The sequence below is a fragment of the Mobula birostris genome, chromosome 1 (assembly GCF_030028105.1).
Source record: "Mobula birostris isolate sMobBir1 chromosome 1, sMobBir1.hap1, whole genome shotgun sequence".
NCBI lineage: Eukaryota > Metazoa > Chordata > Chondrichthyes > Myliobatiformes > Myliobatidae > Mobula > Mobula birostris.
The window spans coordinates 36,256,657-36,277,603 of NC_092370.1; the positions used below are offsets into that span (position 1 = coordinate 36,256,657).

Genomic DNA, 20,947 nt, shown 5'->3' on the forward strand with positions numbered 1-20,947 from the left:
TGGGCGAAAATCCCCCAAACAAGAATTGAAAGATTCTTAGCTGGCTACAGAAAATGTTTCCAAGCTGTGATATTTGCCAAAGGGGGTGTTACTAAGTACTGTCCATGAAGGGTGCCCAGACCTTTGCTTCGCGCCCTTTTCCTTTTTTGTTATTTTGAAACTGTAAAAGATGGAAATTAAAAAATAATTTTGCTTAAAATATTAAAGAAATGTGTCATCTTTAACTTTATGCCTTTTGGAAATCAGGTTATCTGCTACTCGCTTAGCTATTCACAGTAACAGAAATTTTGACCAGGGGTGCCCAAACTTTTGCATGTCCCTGTACATCCAATTGTGTCTCAAAAATCACACAGAATTATCTTTTTTTCCTCTCGTGTAGGGTTCTGGATCACTGGTCTTGAATGCCATGGATTCTGTGAATTTCCTGATTTATCCAGGACCTTCTTGCCCGTAATATTTCTATATCTGTTTATACCTATTCTTCAATCATTACTCTACAAGCTGATGGAATGTTTTCATTTCACACTTGTCAGCTTTCAGAACAGAGTAAATAAAGTAAATTAGTGTATAATGTCAAGTTGTGATTAACAGGGTTGAGGCTACATGGCTTATTCTTTACAGGAACATATAGCTGCTCAGAGAGCCTAGAGCAGATTTATATCCTTACCCAAAAAGCACAGTCAGAGTTCATGGTCAGAGTTTGACACCACTGAAGGTGAGGTGCTGGAATTTAGAGTTTGGGCAGGTAATCAACATAAAATGATAACTCTCCTAAATATATATTCCTTTCATCATTCTGGAACATTACCTTCTAAGAAGTATCTATGTGATTGAAGTCTGATTTAAAAGCAAGAGTTGGGTCGGCTGGTGGCGCAACGACATCGGCGCCAGACCCGGGAGCGAAGGTTCCCGGGTTCCAAACTAGTTGGGTCCACTCTCAAGTGCACTTTCCATCTGTGCTGGGTTGAGTGGCGAGATCACAACTCGATCTTGTAAAATAAAGGGAAAATACTGTGAAAATGTCTGTGTGAGGAGTAGCGTGTCACAGTCTCTCTCTCTCTCTCGCTCCGCGCTTTGCAAAAGCCATGAAAAAGACATCATCATGGACACACGCATGGACATGCAGACGTACACGCACAGACTCGCACGCATGCAGGCACAGGCCAAAAAAAAATTTAGAAGCAAGAGTCATTGAACAGAATGCTAAAATCCAAAGGAAAAATCAATAGACCATCAATGAGAGTGCAATAATGGCTCATCACACAACTTCCTGGGCTATACCAGACAGGGCATATTTAGAAAAAAACTGATGCATTAAAGTATTTTATAAGTGCACAAGTACATAACTTGGTTTCCACAGCTTATGTAGTTTACAGTAATACTAACCTATTTATAGAGAACTTTTCATGCAGCCTATATAGTTCAATGTAAATAGACTACAGCTCAGCATTCAATATCATCATCCCCTCAAAACTAATCAATAAACTTCAAGACCTGGGCCTCCATACATCCTTGTGCAATTGGATTCTCGATTTCCTTACATGTAGACCCCAGTCAGCTTGGATTGGCCTCCTCACCAGTCCCTACCTGCACAGGCTGTGTGCTGAGGCACCTGCTCTACTCACCTTACACTAATTACTGTGTGGCTAAGCACGGCTCCAATGCCCTATTCAAGTTTGCTGACGACACCACTGTCGTAGGCCAAATCAAAGGTGGTGATGAATCAGCATATAAGAGGGAGAATGAAAATCTCACTGAGTGGTGCCACAACAACAATCTCTCACTCAATGTCAGCAAGACAACAGAGCCGATTATTGAATTCAAGAGGAGGAAGCCAGAGGTCCAGTTCTCATTGGAGGATCAGAGGTGGAGAGGGTCAGCAACTCAGTGTCATCATTTTGAAGGTCCTGTCCTGGGCCTAGCATGTAAGGGAAATTATGAAGAAAGCATGGCAGTGCCTCTACTTCCTCAGATGTTTGCGAAGATTCGGTATTACATCTAAAACTTCGACAAACTTCTGTAGGTGTGTGGTGGAGAGTGTATTGGCTGGTAGCATCACAGCCTGGTATGGAAACCCCAATGCCCTTGAATGGAAAATCCTATAAAAAGTAGTAGATTTTGCCCAGTCCATCACAGGTAAGGCCGTCCCCACCATTGAGCACATCCACACGAAGTGTTGTTGCAGGAAAGCAAGGATCAATAAATAGGCTTTGAAGTGGTGTTTAGAAGTGTCAATTAAGTTTATAGTTTTAGGTATTGGATTCCACAACTTAGGAGTGTAATTCAAAAAAGCTGTCCTGCCAATTATCTTTTGAGGGAGATGGCTTAAATTTAAGAGACCGGCGGCAGGGGACATAAGATATAGGAGCAGAATTAGGTCATTTGTCCCATCGAGTCTGCTCCACCGTTTCAACATGGCTGATCCAATTTTCCTCTCAGTCCCAATCTCCTGCCTTCTCTCTGTATCCCTGACCAATCAAGAATCTGTCAACCTCTGCCTTAAATGTACATAAAGACTTGGCCTCTACAGCTGCCTGTGGCAATGATTCACCACTCTCTGGCTAAAGAAATTGCTCCTCATCTCATAAGGCTCTTTTATTTGTATGTCAAAAAGGATCTAGTCCTTTCCTGGTGTACATGACGAATAAAATCTTCCCGGGCCTCCAGCCGGGTACAGATATCGATTATTATCGATGTTTTGATAACAAGCTCCAGCATCTTCCTAATCCCTGATGTATCTGGCGGAGTCTGTCATTGAAGCATCAGTTATAATCAATATCTGTACCTGGCTGAAATCCCGAAAGGAATTCATTCGTCTTGATAAGCCTTCAACGTAGATGTCACTTATTTGAAATATTGTAATTGTGCATATTGTCTTTCACTTAGTCTGTCATACGTGACTTCTGCCTTCAATGAAATATTGTATGAAGTGTGATGCTTTGTGAAGCTGTAGAAGTTAATTGTGGTTTATTATTGGGAGTTTAAGGTTAGCTATGTTCAAGAGTTAGAAAGTGGCATCTTGGAACGTTCTGCGCAAAAATCAACAGAAACATCCAGGTGACATCTACTGTATAGGGATGAGTCTGTGAGAACCAAAATGCCAATAGGGTATAGATGTATAGGGTGAAGGTATAGCTTGGTAAATGATGTGGTCACTGAAGAAGTTTGCCTGACTACAGACGTTGGCAGTCATCAAATTGCACATGCTATTTTTGTCTCCTTCAAGGCACACAAGGTTTGACCTTCATCTAGCTGCAATTACAATGCCAGCTGGAGACAAAGTCCACACACATACAACAGAACAATCGCTTGCATTTACTCAAATAAATTCACTCTTACCAGAAATTTCATTGTTTAGTCCTGGAAAGGTATAGTGGGGCTAGTCTTTGGGAATGTGAAGTCATTAATAAATTCTCTAGGTGTTTATGCAGTGAGTTGTTCTGCAATGCTTGGCTTCAGTACATATCAGTTCTGCGGGTTTTGTAGAACAAGGAATGTGTATGGTTATTTCCCTTTGTAGAATAGGAATGGACGTGTGGAGACAAGATAATCACCTGGCAAGCTATCTGCATTGAACTGGAATATTGCTGCCTCGGCATTAAGCTTCACGAAAAAATGTCAATAATTACGGACGTTTATCTGCATTTGCTTTGAGCATGAATTAAACCTTACACATGTTACCTGAAGCCCAGTGTTATCCTGCCACATGGATGTTCTACATATTAGTGCAAGCAGAGCATCTATAAGTTCAGGTGAGCCAAGGAGAGTTGTCAACCTTAACAGAAGATGTGAGTAAAAGAACATTGTGAATTGTTTGGAACAACATAGGAAGCAGGAGTAGGCGTAAATTGGGGGACCACTTCATTGAGTACCTCTGCTCAATCCACCAAAAGTGGAACTTCCTGGTGGCCAAACATTTTAATTACCATTCCCGTTCCCATTTCGACATGGCATCCTCTTCTGCATCCTCAGGGCAAAGGAGGAGCACTTTATACATAGAAACATACGTAGAAAATAGGTGCAGGAGTAGGCCATTCGGCCCTTCGAGCCTGCACCGCCATTTATTATGATCATGGCTGATCATCCAACTCAGAACCCCGCCCCAGCCTTTCCTCCATACCCCCTGACCCCCGTAGCCACAAGGGTCTGTCTGCATTGCATCCAACCTGATGGTATGAATATTGATTTCTCCTTCTGGTGAAAAAAATTCCCCTACCCCTCCCCTCTTCTTCTGTTCCCCACTTTGGCCCTTTGCCTCTTCTAACCTGCCTATCACATCTACATGGTCCCCCTCCTTGTTCCCTTTCTCCTATGATCCATTCTCCTGTCCTATCAGATTCCTTCTTCTCCAGCCCTTTGCCTTTCCTAAACACCGGGCTTCTCGTATCACTTTCTGGCGATCCTCCTTTCCTCCCCCTCCATTTTATTCTGACGCCTACCCCTTCCTTTCTAGTCCCAAAGAAGGGTCTTGGTCTGAAGCGCCAACTGTTTATTCCTCTTCATAGATGCTGCCTGACTTGCTGAGTTCCTCAAGCATTTTGTACGCATTGCTTTGGATTTCCAGCATCTGCAGAATGACACTACAGACAGACTTTGACTATTAACATTTTTGTGATTATCATCAGAATAGTATTTATTAATCTGAACTTAGACCTCTACTGTACACATTTATTAATAACGTTTTCTCAACTCAAGCATATGGCATTTCCATCAAGACAGAAATCAAATCTGAGCAATCTTACCCTGACTTTGAACTCATTCTACAGAATGTTGTTACAGTATAATCCTTTGTCACCAGAACACTTCTGTCTCTACAGCAGGGGTTCCTATCTTTTTATGCCATGGGCTCCTGTCATTAACCGTGGAGCCCAGGTTTGCTCTACAATCTTCAGTTGCCCTATAAAAGACAAGACGTCATAGTGGAAATTGTGAGAGAATGTTTGAATTTCCTGGTAGAGATGGAGGTTGGTCTTCCCAAAGCTAGGTAGTTGATAGCCACAGGATACTATATCTAATGGTCTGGCTAGGTTTTAAAGGGAAATTCACGGAAACTAATTTAACCACATTTCTGTTTTGTGTCTTTAAATCAGGAAGTTTCATTCCCATCAATCAATCCTTCTATTGTGTAAAGATTGACATTTTCATTTGCATTAAACTGAATAAAGCATTTTCATTTTATTTAGTCTGATTGTCTACCTTTTTTAAATTTGGGAAGTCAATCAATTGCATTGCAGTGCTTTGATTTGCACTAATTCAAAGCCGAACGTCAATGTCTCTGCATGGAGAAATCTTGCTAATTTTAGGAGTTGAGGATTTCATTTCATGAGGGCATTTCATGAGGACTTTTCTGCTTTGACAGTATTTTCTAGTGTCATCACACAAGGCACTCTTGCCGGTTATGTTATGAGTCCACATAAGGTTAGGCATCCTAGTTTATAGATATTGTGCCAGAAAACAAACTCTGCTCTTGGCAGCAGCCTGCTCTTTCTGTGTTCTCTTAAATAATTAATTTTATTGTAGTATGAAGTGTGCACAGGTGCAGTTGTTTTGAAATCTTACATAACAATATTTGCAAAGCTTTTTCATAGATAGACAGTGGTGCCATGATGATTCATATCCCGTAAGTAGGTCACTCAGCAGTTCATGAAGGTAGTTTTGGAAATGTGACAATAATCTCCATTGTTTCATTGCACTGATATATCAGATATCATAGGGATGTTTAATGCTTTCTTGGCTGTGAAGTATTTCAGTTACGATGTTCATGATAGGTTGAAGGATGGCTCAGGGTTAAATAAACCGGAACTACTGTTTCATACCCCGTAACTGGGTTGCCAAACCAACAGAAATGGATCATTCAGTTGGAGTCTGGATTACTAGAACTAAGAAAGTTTTATTAAAGAAACAAGCAACACAGTAATCGAAAGGATAATAAATGCAACAGTTCAGCAATGATGAACACACATGTGCACAGAATTAAGATAACAGGATCAATCAAGCTCTATCGTTGTCTAGGGGTAAATGACCAATTTCAAAGTGACACAAAGTCCAGTTCAATTTAGTTCAGTTCGCAGTAATCGTTGCCATGGCGATGGACAACGTAGGGGGAGGGAGAGAGAGAACGAGAACGACTGGTCATTCAGAACGGCTTACACTCAGAGACCTGCGATATTGCTCACAAGCAGTTTTCGGGCGGGTCCTTTGTGATGTCACCTGAGGTCACCGACTGTGACCCCTCCTCCAGATGCGGTCGATCCTCTGCAGTGAACCCGGCACCCAAGTGAGGGTGGACACACACCAGGTTCCCGCTGATCGTACCTTTCCACCCTGTTTATGGCCCGGTACTTCCCACCGACTTGTGAGAGGCGCACCGCTTCCAGGGTCTCGTTACCTCGGGTGTCGTGTGTGTCCTGCCTTAGCGAACCTGTCCCTTTTTATCCCCCTGCTGGGGTATCGCCTGTCCATCACTTCAAACAGTTCAGGGTTCGAAGGGGGAGCCGCTCTACACAGCTCTCTCTCCCGTCCCTTCATTACACATCTCCAGATCGCCTGTCCATCACTTCAAACAGTTCAGGGTTCAAAGGGGGAGCCGATCTTGACAATACCCAGACTGATGGCTCCTTCATTAACACTTCCAAATGCTGCTTCATTGTGTGCCTTATCTCTCCCTCCCCTGAGAAAAGGTGGCAGACCAACTGCTGATGCCACTGTTGCTAGCCCAGGCCAGCATTTATGTGTATTCTCGTCACACTACAGAGCTGTAGATGTAGGCTAGCAAATAATGCATTTGAAGCATGAGTAGATTCTTGATTAGCAAGAGTTCGAAGTAAAACATAGCTGGTTGTGAGGGATTGTGATTTTTTTTACACACAAGTTTGTGCTGAAGTTAGCACTGCACTGCTAGAATTCAGGGTTGTCATATTATTGTCATCATTGGGTGAGGGTCTTGCAACAGAGTCATGTGACCAAAATGAATGGAAATCCAGAACAGGTTTGCAGATAAAGTCACTGAAGATAGAGCACTTACAGAAATACAGAGATTATTGAAGGGTAGTGTCTTAGAGCCCTCTTTTATAGCAGCAGTGCTGCCACACTATAACCCATGTTTTTAGCTTTTATATGTAAGCTTCTCGGTGGGAGAGCATTTTGGAGATAGTGATAACAATTGTATCTCCTTTACCATAGCATTAGAGAGAGATAGGAACAGACAAGTTAGGAAAGCGTTTAATTGGAGTAAGGGGAAGTATGAAGCCATCAGGCAGGAACTCGAAAGCATAAATTGGGAACAGATGTTCTCAGGGAAATGTACGGAAGAAGTGTGGCAAATGTTCAGGGGATATTCGCATGGAGTTCTGCATAGGTACGTTCCAATGAGACATTGAAAGGATGGTAGGGTACAGGAACTGTGGTGTACATAGGCTGTTGTAAATCTAGTCAAGAAGAAAAGAAGAGCTTATGAAAGGTTCAAAAAACTAGACAGAGATCTAGAAGATTATAAGGCTAGCAGGAAGGAGCTTAAGAAAGAAATTAGGAGAGCCAGAAGGAGCCATGAGAAGGCCTTGGTGGAGAGGATTAAGGAAAACCCCAAGGTATTCTACAAGTATGTGAAGAGCAAGAGGAGAAGACGTAAGAGAATAGGACCAATCAAGTGTGCTGTGGAAAAATGTGTATGGAACCGGAGGAGATAGCAGAGGTACTTAATGTGTACTTTGCTTCAGTATTCACTATGGAAAAAGATACTGGTGATTGTACAGATAACTTACAGCAGACTGAAAAGCTTGAGAATGTAGATATTAAGAAAGAGGATGTGCTGGTGCATTTGGAAAGTGTCAAGTTGGATTAGTCGCCAGGACCGGATGAGATGTACCCCAGGCTACTGTGGGAGACAAGGGAGGAGATTGCTGAGCCTCTGGCGATGATCTTTGCATCATCAATGGGGGTCGGGAGAGGTTCTAGAGGATTGGAAGGTTGCAGATGTTGTTCCATTATTCAAGAAAGGGAACAGAGATATCTCAGGAAATTATAGACCATTGAGTCTTACTTCAGTGGTTGGTAAGTTGATGGAGAAGATCCTGAGAGGCAGGATTTATGAAACATTTAGAGAGGCATAATATGATTAGGAATAGTCAGCATGGCTTCATGAAAGGCAGGTCGTGCGTACAATACTGATTGAATTTTTTGAGGATGTGACTAAACACATTGGTGAAGGTAGAGCAGTAGATGTAGTGTATATGGATTCCAGGAAGGCATTTGACAAGGTATCCCGTGCAAGGCTTATTGAGAAAGTAAGGAGGCATGGAATCCAAGGGGACATTGCTATGTGGATCCAGGATTGGCTTGCCCACAGAAGGCAAAGCGTGGTTGCAGACGGATCATATTCTGCATCTGTTCTGGAACCCCTAGTCTTCGTGATTTTTATAAATGACCTGGATGAGGAAGTGGAGGGATGGATTAGTAAATTTGCTGATGACACAAAGCTTGGGGGTGTCGTGGATAGTGTGGAGGGCTGTCTGAGGTTACAGCGAGACATTGATAGGATGCAAAACTGGGCTGAGAAGTGGCAGATGGAGTTCAAGCCAGATAAGTGTGTAGTGGTTCATTTTGGTAGGTCAAATTTGAGGGCAGAATATGTATTAATGGCAGTGTGGGGGATCAGAGGGATCTTGGGGTCCGAGTCCATAGGACACTCACAGCTACTGTGCAGGTTAACTCTGTGGTTAAGAAAGCATACGGTGCATTGGCTTTCATCAATCGTGGGATTGAGTTTTGAAGCCGAGAGGTAATGTTGCAGCTATATAGGACCCTGGTCAGACCCCACTTAGAGTACTGTGCTCAGTTCTGGTCGCCTCACTACAGGAAGGATGTGGAAACCATAGAAAGGGTGCAGAGGAGATTTACAAGGATGTTGCCTGGATTGGGGAGCATGCCTTATGAGAACAGGTTGAGTAAACTTGGCCTTTTCTTCCTTGGAGTGATGGAGGATGAGAGATGACCTGATAAACGTGTATAAGATGATGAGAGGCATTGATCATGTGGATGGTCAGAGGCTTTTTCCCGGGGCTGAAATAGCTAACACGAGAGGGAACAGTTTTAAGGTTCTTGCAAGTAGATACAGAGGGGATGTCAGAGGTAACTTTTTTTACGCAGAGAGTGGTGAGTGCATGGAATGGGTTGCCGGTGACGGTGGTGGAGGGGGATACGATAGGGTCTTTTCAGAGATTCCTGAACAGGTACATGGAGCTCAGAAAAATAGAGGGCTATGGGTAACCCTAGGTAATTTCTAAAGTAAGTACGTGTTCGGCATAGCATTGTGGGCCGAAGGGACTGTATTGTGCTGTAGGGTTTCTACGTTCTATTCCCTTAATCTTAAAAATAGTGTGCAAGATGTGCCAAAGATTCTGAAATTGTCACTACCTTTAATTCTTGCCATGTGTTCTGGGAGTGTTCGCCTTGCTTAGCTGAAATTATGCCCTTGCACATGATGCCTGAGCATATTTTACATCTGGGTGAGATTAAGCATGTTCCTTGAGACCACGTTGACTATCCTTTTGGATGAGTCTGAATATTCATGAGGGTATTTTTCTGGGAGCATGCTTTGGCGGGCCTTTTGATCCGCATCTGGAAAGCTGCAAAAATGGAAAGTGGTGCTTGTCATGAAGATATTTGCCATTTGATAAGACTATTTATAGAATTGACAGGTGGTATTTGTGAAGATTGATGTGCGTAGATGGAATTGTTTCAAACAGCCTTCACAGAGTTTATTGAGATCAGAATAAGCATAATTAAGCAATCAGCCTGGTATGATCAAAATTCCTTTGTTGGTCTCAGTGCAAGCTATGTTACAGAGTGTATTTGGGAGAGAAACTACATCAATTGGAAGGTTATTTGAATCATTAATAATTAATGAGCTGGAGTTGATAAAGTGCTTCTAAATGGCTAGTTGTCTCCGTGTTTATTAATATTTCTGGAATATCGCATTTCTTTAAATTTCTTTACTGTATGTTCCCATAAAATGGCCTTGATCATTTGATAGCTAGATTGTGGAGTCATCAGCAATGATTGCAAAAAATATGACCCTAGTTGGTAAGTATTCCAGTTGCACACCTAAACTATTGAGGAAAGCAAAATCTCATTTTGAGAAGATGAGTTGTGACCTCCACTAAGTTCCTAGTGGTGCCATGACTTTCCTTACAGTGGGACTCATTTGCATTGTCTGAAGTTGCCAGAGTGAGAATCTATTTCAAGTGTGTATATTTCTTAAGGCCAGATATTCATCCTTCATTATGGCATGAAAGATGCTGGGAGGTATAACTGTCTTAGAATGAATGTACCTGTGTACCTTGAGCTGACTGTGAGAAAGTCCCTATGATGTCTGTCCCCACATACTCAGAATCAGAATCGTGTTTATTATCACCGGCATGTGACGTGAAACTTATTAACTTAGCAGCAGCAGTTCAATGCAATACATAATCTAGCAGAGAGAGAAAATAATAATAAATAAAACATAATAAATAAACAAGTTGTTGCGTATGCGGCCTGGTTACACAACAATGCCATTAATAAAAACGCTGGAGACGGGAACTAAGTTTCATGGTTCTTTACTGGCAGAATCCGAACTCAGTATACACGTACAGATCAATATGTGCCTAATAGCACATGCTTAATATGCGCCTAATAGCGCATTCAACGATGTGTTACTAAAACATAAAGTAATCCCTTATTATACTGTAGGCTATACGATACACAAGTAAATCAATTATGTATATTGAATAGATTATTAAAAAAAAGTGCAAAAACAGAGACACTGTATATGAAAAAAGTGGGGTAGTGTCCAACGCTTCAAAGTCCATTTAGGAATCGGATGGCAGAGGGGAAGAAGCTGTTCTTGAATCACTGAGTCTGTGCCTTCAGGCTTCTGTATCTCCTACCTGATGGTAACAGTGAGAAAAGGGCATGCCCTGGGTGCTGGAGGTCTTTAATAATGGACGCTGCCTTTCTGAGACACCACTTCCTAAAGCTGTCCTGAGTACTTTGTAGGCTCGTGCCCAAGATGAAGTTGACTAGATTTACAACCTTCTGCAACTTCTTTTGGTCTTGTACAGTAGCCCCTCCATACCAGACAGTGATGCAGCCTGTCAGAATGCTCTCCACGGTACAACTATAGAAGTTTTTGAGCGTATTTGTTGACATGCCAAATCTCTTCAAACTCCTAATAAAGTATAGCCACTGCCTTGCCTTCTTTATGACTACATCACTATGTTGGGACCAGGTTAGATCCTCAGAGATCTTGACACCCAGGAACTTGAAGCTGCTCACTCTCTCCACTTCTGATCCCTCTGTGAGTATTGGTATGTGTTCCTTCGTCTTATCCTCCCTGAAGTCCACAATCAGCTCTTTAGTCTTACTGACGTTGAGTGCCAGGTTGTTGCTGCGGCACCATTCCACTAGTTGGCATATCTCACTCCTGTATGCCCTCTTGTCACCACTTGAGATTCTACCAACAATGGTTGTATTGTCAGCGAATTGGTAGATGACGTTTGAGCTATGCCTAGCCACACAGTCATGTGTATACAGAGTAGAACAGTGGCTAAGTGCCAAATAATATTTAAACTACTTCAGTGTTAGACAGCAAAGGTCTCCAACTTAATGGATATCTAACCACATGCTCTTGACATTCTGCATTTCCATCATTGAGACCTGTATCATTGGTGATCAGTAACTCAACCTGACCAGCCAAAACTGTTTAACTAGTAGTAGCTTGTAGTTCAGAGGCTGGGCATCCTCTTTTTTTTCTTCTGACACCACAAATACTCCTACTACCTGTGAAGTACAAGTCAGAAGTTGTGATAGAAGACAGTACTCTTCATTTGCTTCATTTAGTCCAACTACAGTCAAGAATCTTGAAGGTCATCCAGGATGAAACAACTTGTCCACCACATTAAACTCGTATTCCCTCCAGTACAGTTTGTGATGCGTACTACTACTATAAGCAATTTTGCCAACTCCTCCCACACCTGAAACCTCTACCAGCAAGAAAGGTTAAAGGCTTACATGCATGAGAATATCATAACTTCTGTGTATATACTCTTCCGAGGTACTCACTTTTGTGACTTGAAAATATGCCCGTGATCTATCACGGTCATGAGGTCGAAAGCCCAGAGCTCCCTACCCACCGGCACTGTGGGTGTAACTTCAGCCTGCAGCAGCTTATAGAAGTGGCTCACTACCACTTTTTCAAGGGTAATTCAGGGTGGGCAATAGATTCAAACCTTGAAAATGAGAATAAATTAAAAAAAAGTATTAATGAAAAAGAGAACTCTGAGAACCTCGTGGGCATATCCTTCATATGTTTACACTTCAGGGTAGCAGATCTCCATGCCTGCTCTTTGTGATCCCGTCTGCAGAAGGAAAGGTAGATGAAGTTTTCTCTCCTTTTGTGTGGAGCATCAGTGACCTCCCTAATGCAGTGGTAGGCAGCACATTGTGAGTTGCAGCAGTGGGCTGGATTGATCTTGAAGCTAGGAAATTAAATAAAACAATGCTGTTGACTGAAACTCTATGAGTATATATGAGCTTTATTTGAGATGGTGGATAATATTGGATCTCAGGAAAAACACTGCTTAACAGAAACATACAGTACCGTGCAAAAGTCTAGGTACATAGGATGCCCAAGACTTCTGCATAGTACTCTATTTGTCAATGTGGAGTGGAGAGCGAGTTGGTAACTCTAGTGAGAGCAAAGGATGTTGCGAATGGTGAGGCTGGACCACTGCGGGAGGGGTGTGGGGACAGCTGGCAGAGAATGAGTGCCGGGCCAGGGGTTGGCACATATTCAGATACACTCAGCCCCGAGACACCAGGCAATTCCAAACAATTGGTTTGCTAATCATCACAGACTGCCTCTCTGCAGCTCTTCACTCCCTTTCCTCTCCCTTCTGCTTTTCCCAACCATGATTACCCTCTCCTTGTTCCCTTTCCACTTTCAGTCCACAATAGAGACCCATATCAGAATCATCACTCACATATATCATGAACTTTCTTTTATGGCAGCGGTACAGTGCAAAGCATAAAATTACTTTTTTTGCACTTATTTAACTTGGTTATATAAATGAATACACATCATACTGTAATTCACAGATTTTATTATTATGTATTGCAATGTACTGCTGCATAACAACAAATTTCATGACTTATGCTGGTGATATTACATCTGATTCTGAAAATTACTACAGTACTGTGCAAAAGTCCTGAGCTCTACAGCTGTGTATATGTACTCAAGACTTGCACAGTACTGTAGTTTCTGAGTAATTGTTTTTCAAACAACTTTAGAAATAAACATGAATGTTTGGCACTGAATGTTGGTGCTTTTAATACTAAAGGGTCATTATGTCTGCTGTGGTTCTACTGTTTATTTCTATGTCTTATAGAAACAGGAGTCATTGATCCAAGTTGAAATCCATTGCAATTAACTTTTGCGTGCTAAAATGTCAATGCAGTTTATGGTGTGCAGGCAGACTGTAGAATAAACAAACAGGACCTTTAGAGCTGCGGATGTAGGCCAGCAAATAATGCATTTTATGCGTGAGTGGCTTCTTAATTAGCAAGAATCCCAAGTGAAACATTGCTACTTGTGAGGGACAAGTGATTGTGATTTTTTTTTCACAAGTATGTGCTGAAGTTTGCACTGCCGTGCTGGAATTAGTTGAGGATCTTGCAACAGAACCATGTGACCAAAATGAATGGAAATCCAGAATAGGTTTGCAGAGAAATACAGATAATTTTATTTCACACAAAGTTAAACAAATTTACAACTTTACTAGTAATTGTTGGACTTCTAGATCAATCCAAGATGTATGAAAAAAGTAGTTAAAGATCATAAGTAACTTTATGACTTTGAAGGTGCTGTTGAATACTTATTGTTGTATGGCCATGTTTATATTCCATACAATTTCTTTTTCCATGTTCCCTTGTCACCTTGCCATAATGTTGTATAACACAGTGGTCCCCAACCAAGTAGCAAAGCATGTGCTACTGGGCCACGAGGAAACGATATGATGTGGCGATATGAGTCAGCTGCACCTTTTCTCATTCCCTGTCACGCCCACTGTTGAGTTTGAACACACGCGAAGTCATTACGCATGTGAAGTCATTACGCATGCGTCATTCATGTCAGTGAGGGAAGGAGATCAACTCCTCGAACTTGTAAATGACGGTGGGCTGAAAGGTACCTTTGACGTAACATCTCTGCCGGCATTCTGGATCAAAGTCAAGGCTAAATATCCTGAGATAGCCACTGAAAACTGAAAGCGTTGCTTCCATTTCCAACATATCTCTGTAATGAATGCAATGAAAACTAAATTGTGGAATCGACTGGACATAAGGAACCCCCTTCGAGTATCGCTGTCTCCCATCACCCCTCGAGAGGACTGTCTTGTTGCAGGAAAACAAGCCCAGGGCTCCCAGTGATTCAGCGATATTGGTGTGTTGCAATGATTTTATATATTCATATGGGGAAAATATGTGCTGTGTGTTTAATATCCAATGTTACTTAAAATGTTATGATACTATTGACTTATATAACCATATAACAATTACAGCACGGAAACAGGCCATCTTGGCCCTTCTAGTCCGCGCCGAACGCTACTCTCACCTAGTCCCACCGACCTGCACACAGCCCATAACCCTTCATTCCTTTCCTGACCATATACCCATCCAATTTTTCTTTAAATGATAATATCAAACCTGATTCTGCCACTTCTACTGGAAGTTCGTTCAACACTTACTTCAAGCTCCCCTGTCCTCCCCTGATAATTGACTTATCACTATATTCATGAGAGGAAAATATGCGCTGTGTGTTTAATATTAAATTCGTTAGGGAAACCCTTTTAGAAACGAAATTGAGTGTATTAGCCACTTACCACCGATATTCCGGTCGTGATTAACAGCACCCCCCCGACCCCCGAACAGAATCGCCAAAAACGATTTGAAGAAAAAAAATTGGCAGGTACACGCAGGTCACATATGCGCACTGGTGCCCGCGCAAGGCTTCATGGTCATTGTAGTCTTTCTCTGGGTAAACACAACGTATTTGACTGCTACTGTTGTCTGTTGGCAACCCTACCCCCCCCCCCCCCCCCCGGGGTCGACCGGTCCGCAAGAATATTGTCAATATTAAACTGGTCTGCAGTGCAAAAAAGGTTGGGGACCCCTGTATAACATTATTCACACTTATGGAGCATCTGTGCATCTTCACTTATACAGTGAGAAATTTTGCAATCTCATTGCTCTCCATGAAAGTTCTTTCTGATTTCATTATCTGATCTAACTGACTATATCATAGACAACCCAGTTAATCTAGATTTACCCACTCATGGGAACAGTTTCTCTTGTACCCATCCTTCATAGAATTTCATTATCTTTGGCCTTTGTTGCATAAACATCCCAGAGCCTGCTCAATCTTTCCTGATAGTACCATTAAAAAAGTGATATAATCTTTGTAAATAAGTTTTCCAATATCTGCTTTTATATAAGGAGAATCCTCATGGTACATGGTACTTTGGGTCTGTTCAAAATTTGTTACAAAATTGAACCTACCCATAATTTTGTATTGTGTTCATCTATTATGAATGTCATTATATGCTTTTTCACTGTATATAATTACGTTGCTCATTTTAGTCTAAATGATATGAATACTTCTATTTTGTTTCTCAGTGAAAAGAATTCAGTTTATAAAGCCACACACATCAAAGTTGCTGGTGTACGCAGCAGGCCAGGCAGCATCTCTAGGAAGAGGTACAGTTGACATTTCAGGCCGAGACCCTTCGTCAGGACTAACTGAAGGAAGAGTTAGTAAGAGATTTGAAAGTGGGAGGGGGAGGGGGAGATCCAAAATGATAGGAGAAGACAGGAGGGGGCGGGATGGAGCCAAGAGCTGGACAGGTGATTGGCAAAGGGGATATGAGAGGATCATGGGACAGGAGATCCGGGGAGAAAGACAAGGGGGGGGGAACCCAGAGGATGGGCAAGGAGTATATTCAGAGGGACAGAGGGAGAAAAAGGAGAGTGAGAGAAAGAATGTGTGTATAAAAATAAATAACGGATGGGGTACGAGGGGGAGGTGGGGCATTAGCGGAAGTTAGAGAAGTCGATGTTCATGCCATCAGGTTGGAGGCTACCCAGACGGAGTATAAGGTGTTGTTCCTCCAACCTGAGTGTGGCTTCATCTTTACAGTAGAGGAGGCCGTGGATAGACATGTCAGAATGGGAATGGGATGTGGAATTAAAATGTGTGGCCACTGGGAGATCCTGCTTTCTCTGGCGGACAAAGCGTAGGTGTTCAGCAAAGCGGTCTCCCAGTCTGCGTCGGGTCTCGCCAATATATAGAAGGCCACATCAGGAGCACCGGACGCAGTATATCAACCCAGCCGACTCACAGGTGAAGTGTCGCCTCACCTGGAAGGACTGTTTGGGGCCCTGAATGGTGGTAAGGGAGGAAGTGTAAGGGCATGTGTAGCACTTGTTCTGCTTACAAGGATAAGTGCCAGGAAGGAGATCAGTGGGGAGGGATGGGGGGGGACGAATGGACAAGCGAGTCGCGTAGGGAGCGATCCCTGCGGAAAGCAGGGGGGGGGGGAGGGAAAGATGTGCTTAGTGGTGGGATCCCGTTGGAGGTGGAGGAAGTTACGGAGAATAATATGTTGGACCTGGAGGCTGGTGGGGTGGTAGGTGAGGACTAGGGGGACTCTATTCCTAGTGGGGAATAGCCACACTCAGATTGGAGGAACAACACCTTATATTCCGTCTGGGTAGCCTCTGACCTGATGGCATGAACATCGACTTCTCTAACTTCCGCTAATGCCCCACATCCCCCTCATACCCCATCCGTTATTTATTTTTATGCACACATTCTTTCTCTCACTCTCCTTCTTCTCCCTCTGTCCCTCTGACTATACCCCTTGCCCATCCTCTGGGTTCTCCCCCCCCCCCCGCCCGCCACTTGTCTTTCTCCCCGGACTTCCTGTCCCATGATCCTCTCATATCCCCTTTGCCAATCACCTGTCCAGCTCTTGGCTCCATCCCTCCCCCTCCTGTCTTCTCCTATCATTTTGGATCTCCCCCTCCCCCTCCCACTTTCAAATCTCTTACTAACTCTTCCTTCAGTTAGTCCTGACGAAGGGTCTCGGCCTGAAACGTCGACTGTACCTCTTCCTAGAGATGCTGCCTGGCCTGCTGCGTTCACCAGCAACTTTAATGTGTGTTGCTTGAATTTCCAGCATCTGCAGAATTCCTGTTGTTTGCAGTTTATAAAGCCCTCTGCTTAAGACAGCTCAATATATAAATTCTACCTCTTGCTGCATTTCAACCTACAATTGAATAGGTCATTGTGAAATGGGGATTTCCAAACACATTGGAAGTAGTGTTTTGTATAATGAACAGCTTTTAAAGTCCTTTTGTACATTCAGTGGCAATTCTGGGCATTTCTTTTGAAAAGATGTTGTCTGAACTGCTGAGGACAGATTTTATTTGAATGGGCACAGCAGAAACATGACAAGGTCCAGTGTCTGCTCTTTTCAAGTATTTGGAAAGGGTGAGAGGGTCCAGATATAGAATATTGTATTTAATTTATATAAGATATTAAAATAATGCAGAAAAATGAATTTGTGATTGGCTGGTAAATTTTTGGAGGTATTTGTAAGGATTATGCTGTCTGAAGTCTTCATTGTCATCATTCTGTTAGGATGTGAAAAGTGAAATTACAATCTTAAACTAATCTATTTAGTGAGAATGGTTTCATTTCGGGTTGGATTCTTCTTAAAACCATAAGACAAAGGAACAGAATTAGGACACTCAGCTCGTTGAGTCTGTTCCATCATTCCATCATGACTGATTTATTATCTCTCACTCTGTTCTCCTGCCTTCTCCCCATATCCTGATCTGCAGAGGAACTTGCAGTGGGAGGGGAAAGTTCTAGGTGACATAGTCTATATGAGTACCAACGAGGAAAGAGGTTTTGAGGGAACTTGAGCAGCTAGGGACTAAGTTAAAAAGCAGAACCAAAAAGGTAGTCAGTCTCTGGATTACTACAACCTGAGCCATGTGCAAATTGACACAGGGTCCAGAAGATTAGAGAGAGAAATGCGTGGCTCAATGATTGGTGTGGGAGAAGTGGGCTTGAATTCATGGGAAATTGGCACCAGTACTGGTGAAGGAGGGAGCTGTTCCATTGGGATGGGTTCCATCTGAACCGTGATGGGACCTGGATCCTAGTGAAATGCATAACTAGGGCTGTGGATAGGGCTTTAAACTAAATAGTAGGGGGAGGGTTCAACAGATCGGAGAATAGATAAAGTAAAAAAGAAAAGTGTGGATAAAGATAAAGGAAAATAAATATAAAATAGAGAAAAGTAAGAGTGGAGTGAAAAAAAGTCAAGTGCAAAAGAGTAAAAGGTTGCAAGATTTTAAAAGCACAGTGAGTGTAAGGGCATTTTATTTGAATGCCCGTAGTATTCGAAACAAGGTCAGTGAACTTGTGGTTCAAATCAGTACAAAGAGGTATGAATAAGTGGCCATTACAGAGATGTGATTGCAGGGTGGAGAGGATTGGGAATTAAGTATCCAAGGATATCAGGTAATACTGAAGGATAGGCAGGAAGGTAAGGGAGGCAGGGTAGTGCCCTTACTTAAAGATGAGATCAGGGTGATAGTGAGAGATGATAGAACATCTAAGGAGCAGAATGTTGAATTCATCTGAGTAGAGATTAGGAATAGTAAAGGAGAAAAAAAATCACTGCTGGGAGTTGTCTATCGGCCACCGAATAATAACATTACAGTGACACTTGCAATAAACAGAGAAACACCTGAGGCATGTAAGAATGGAACAGCAATTATCATGGTGGACTTTAACTTGCATATAGATTGAGTGAATCAAGTTAGTCAAGGCAGTCTTGAGGAGGACTTCATAGAATGCATCCATAATAGCTTTCTTGAATAGCATGTTACTGAACTTACAAGGGAATGTGCTATCTTAGATCTGGTCCTGTGCAATGAGACAGGTAAAATTAGTGACCTTGTAGTTAGGGATCCTCTTGGAAAGAGTGATCGCAGTAGGATTGAGTTTTGCATACAAATGGAGGGTGCAATAGTTTGTTCTCAAACCAGTGTATTATGTCTATACAATGGAGACCACAATGGGATGAGGGAGGATATGGCTAGTGTAGACTGGGAACACAGGTTATATGGTGGGACAGTTGAGGAACAGTGGAAGACTTTCAAAGAGATTTTTTCACGGTGCTCAACAAAGGTATATTCCAGTTAAAAGCAAGGACAATAAGGGTGGGGAGAGCCAGCCTTGGATAACTAAGGAAATAAAAGAAGGCATCAAACTAAAAGCTCATGCATACAAAGCCGCCAAGAGTAGTGGGAAACTGGAAGATTGGGAAAACTTTAAAAAGCAACAAGGTACCACTAAGCGAGCAATAAAGAAAGTGAAGATAGATTATGAAAATAAACTAGCACAAAATATAAAAATGGATAGTAAAAGTTTTTATAATGATACAAAGCAGAAAAGGGTGGCTAAAATGAATGTAGATCCTTTGGAGAATGAGAAGGGGGAATTGATATTTTTGTAATAAGGAAATGGCCAATGCTTTGAATGACTGTTTTGTGTCGGTCTTCACAGTGGAGGACACATCTAACATGCCAAAGAGATGTTATGGATGCGATGGGAGGTGAGGACCTTGTTACAATAGCTATCACTGAAGAGGTAGTGCTGAGCAAACCTGTTGGCCTAAAGATAGGTAAGTCCCCTTGTCCTGATGGTATGCGTCCCAGGATACTGATAGAAATGGCAGAAGTTATACTTGAGGTTTTGGTGATGATTTACCAAAATTCTCTGGAGTCTGGGCAGGTCCTGGTGGAATGGAAGACAGCAAATGTCATGCCGCTGTTCAAACAGAGATGTAGGCCAAAGGCAGGTAACTATAGGCCAGTTAGTTTAACATCTGTAGTTGGGAAAATGCTTGAAGCTGTCATTAAAGAAGAAATAGCGAGGCTCCTGGAAAGAAATGCATCCATCAGGCAGTGCAGCATGGATTCAGCGAAGGCGGTTCTGTTTGACAAACTTACTGAAGTTCTTTGAGGATATAACAAGTGCAGTGGATACAGGTGAACAGATGGAAGCTATTTATTTGAATTTCCAGAAGGCATTTGATAAGGTGCCACATAAAGGACTTATTCATAAGATGAGGATGCATAGAGTTGGGGGTGACGTATTAGCATGGATAGAGGATTGTTTAACAAATAGAAAGTAGAGAGTTGGGATACATGGGTGTTACCTGGTTGGCAATCAGTGGTGAGCGGTGTGCTGCAGGGGTTGGTGCTGGGCCCACCACTGTTCACTGTCAACGATCTGGAAGAGGGAACTAAGTGTAGTGTATCTAAGTTTGCTGATGATACCACCTTAACTGGAAAAGCAAATTGTGCAGAAGATAGGGAGAGTCTGCAGAGAGATATAGATAGGTTAAGTGAGTGGGCAAGGGTCTGGCAAATGGAGTACAATGTTAGTAAAAGCAAGGTCATCCACTTTGTAAGGAAAAATTAAACAGCAGATTATTATTTAAATAGTAAAAATATTGCTGCTGTGCAGAGGGACTTGGAAGTACTTGTGCATGAATCACATAAGGTTGGTTTGCAGGTGTAACAGGCTATCAAGAAGGCAAATGGGATGTTGGCCTCCATTGCTAGAAGAATTGAATTTAAGAGCAGGAGGCTATGCTGCAACTGTACAGGGTACTGGTGAGGCCGCACCTGGAGTACTGTGTTCTAGTTCTGGTCTCCTTACTTGAGGAAGGATACAATGGCTTTGGAGGAAATGCAGAGGAGGTTCACGAGGTTGAGTCCAGAGATGAAGGGGGTAAGACTATGAGGAGGGATTGAGTCGCCTGGGACTGTA

The 20,947-nt window shown here is 42.4% G+C and overlaps 1 protein-coding gene across 1 annotated transcript in view; it reads left to right on the forward strand.

Annotated features, from left to right (window-relative positions):
• The window catches only part of slco5a1 (solute carrier organic anion transporter family member 5A1), a 215,447-nt gene that overhangs the window by 82,483 nt on the left and 112,017 nt on the right, over positions 1-20,947 (forward strand). The window lies entirely within an intron of this gene.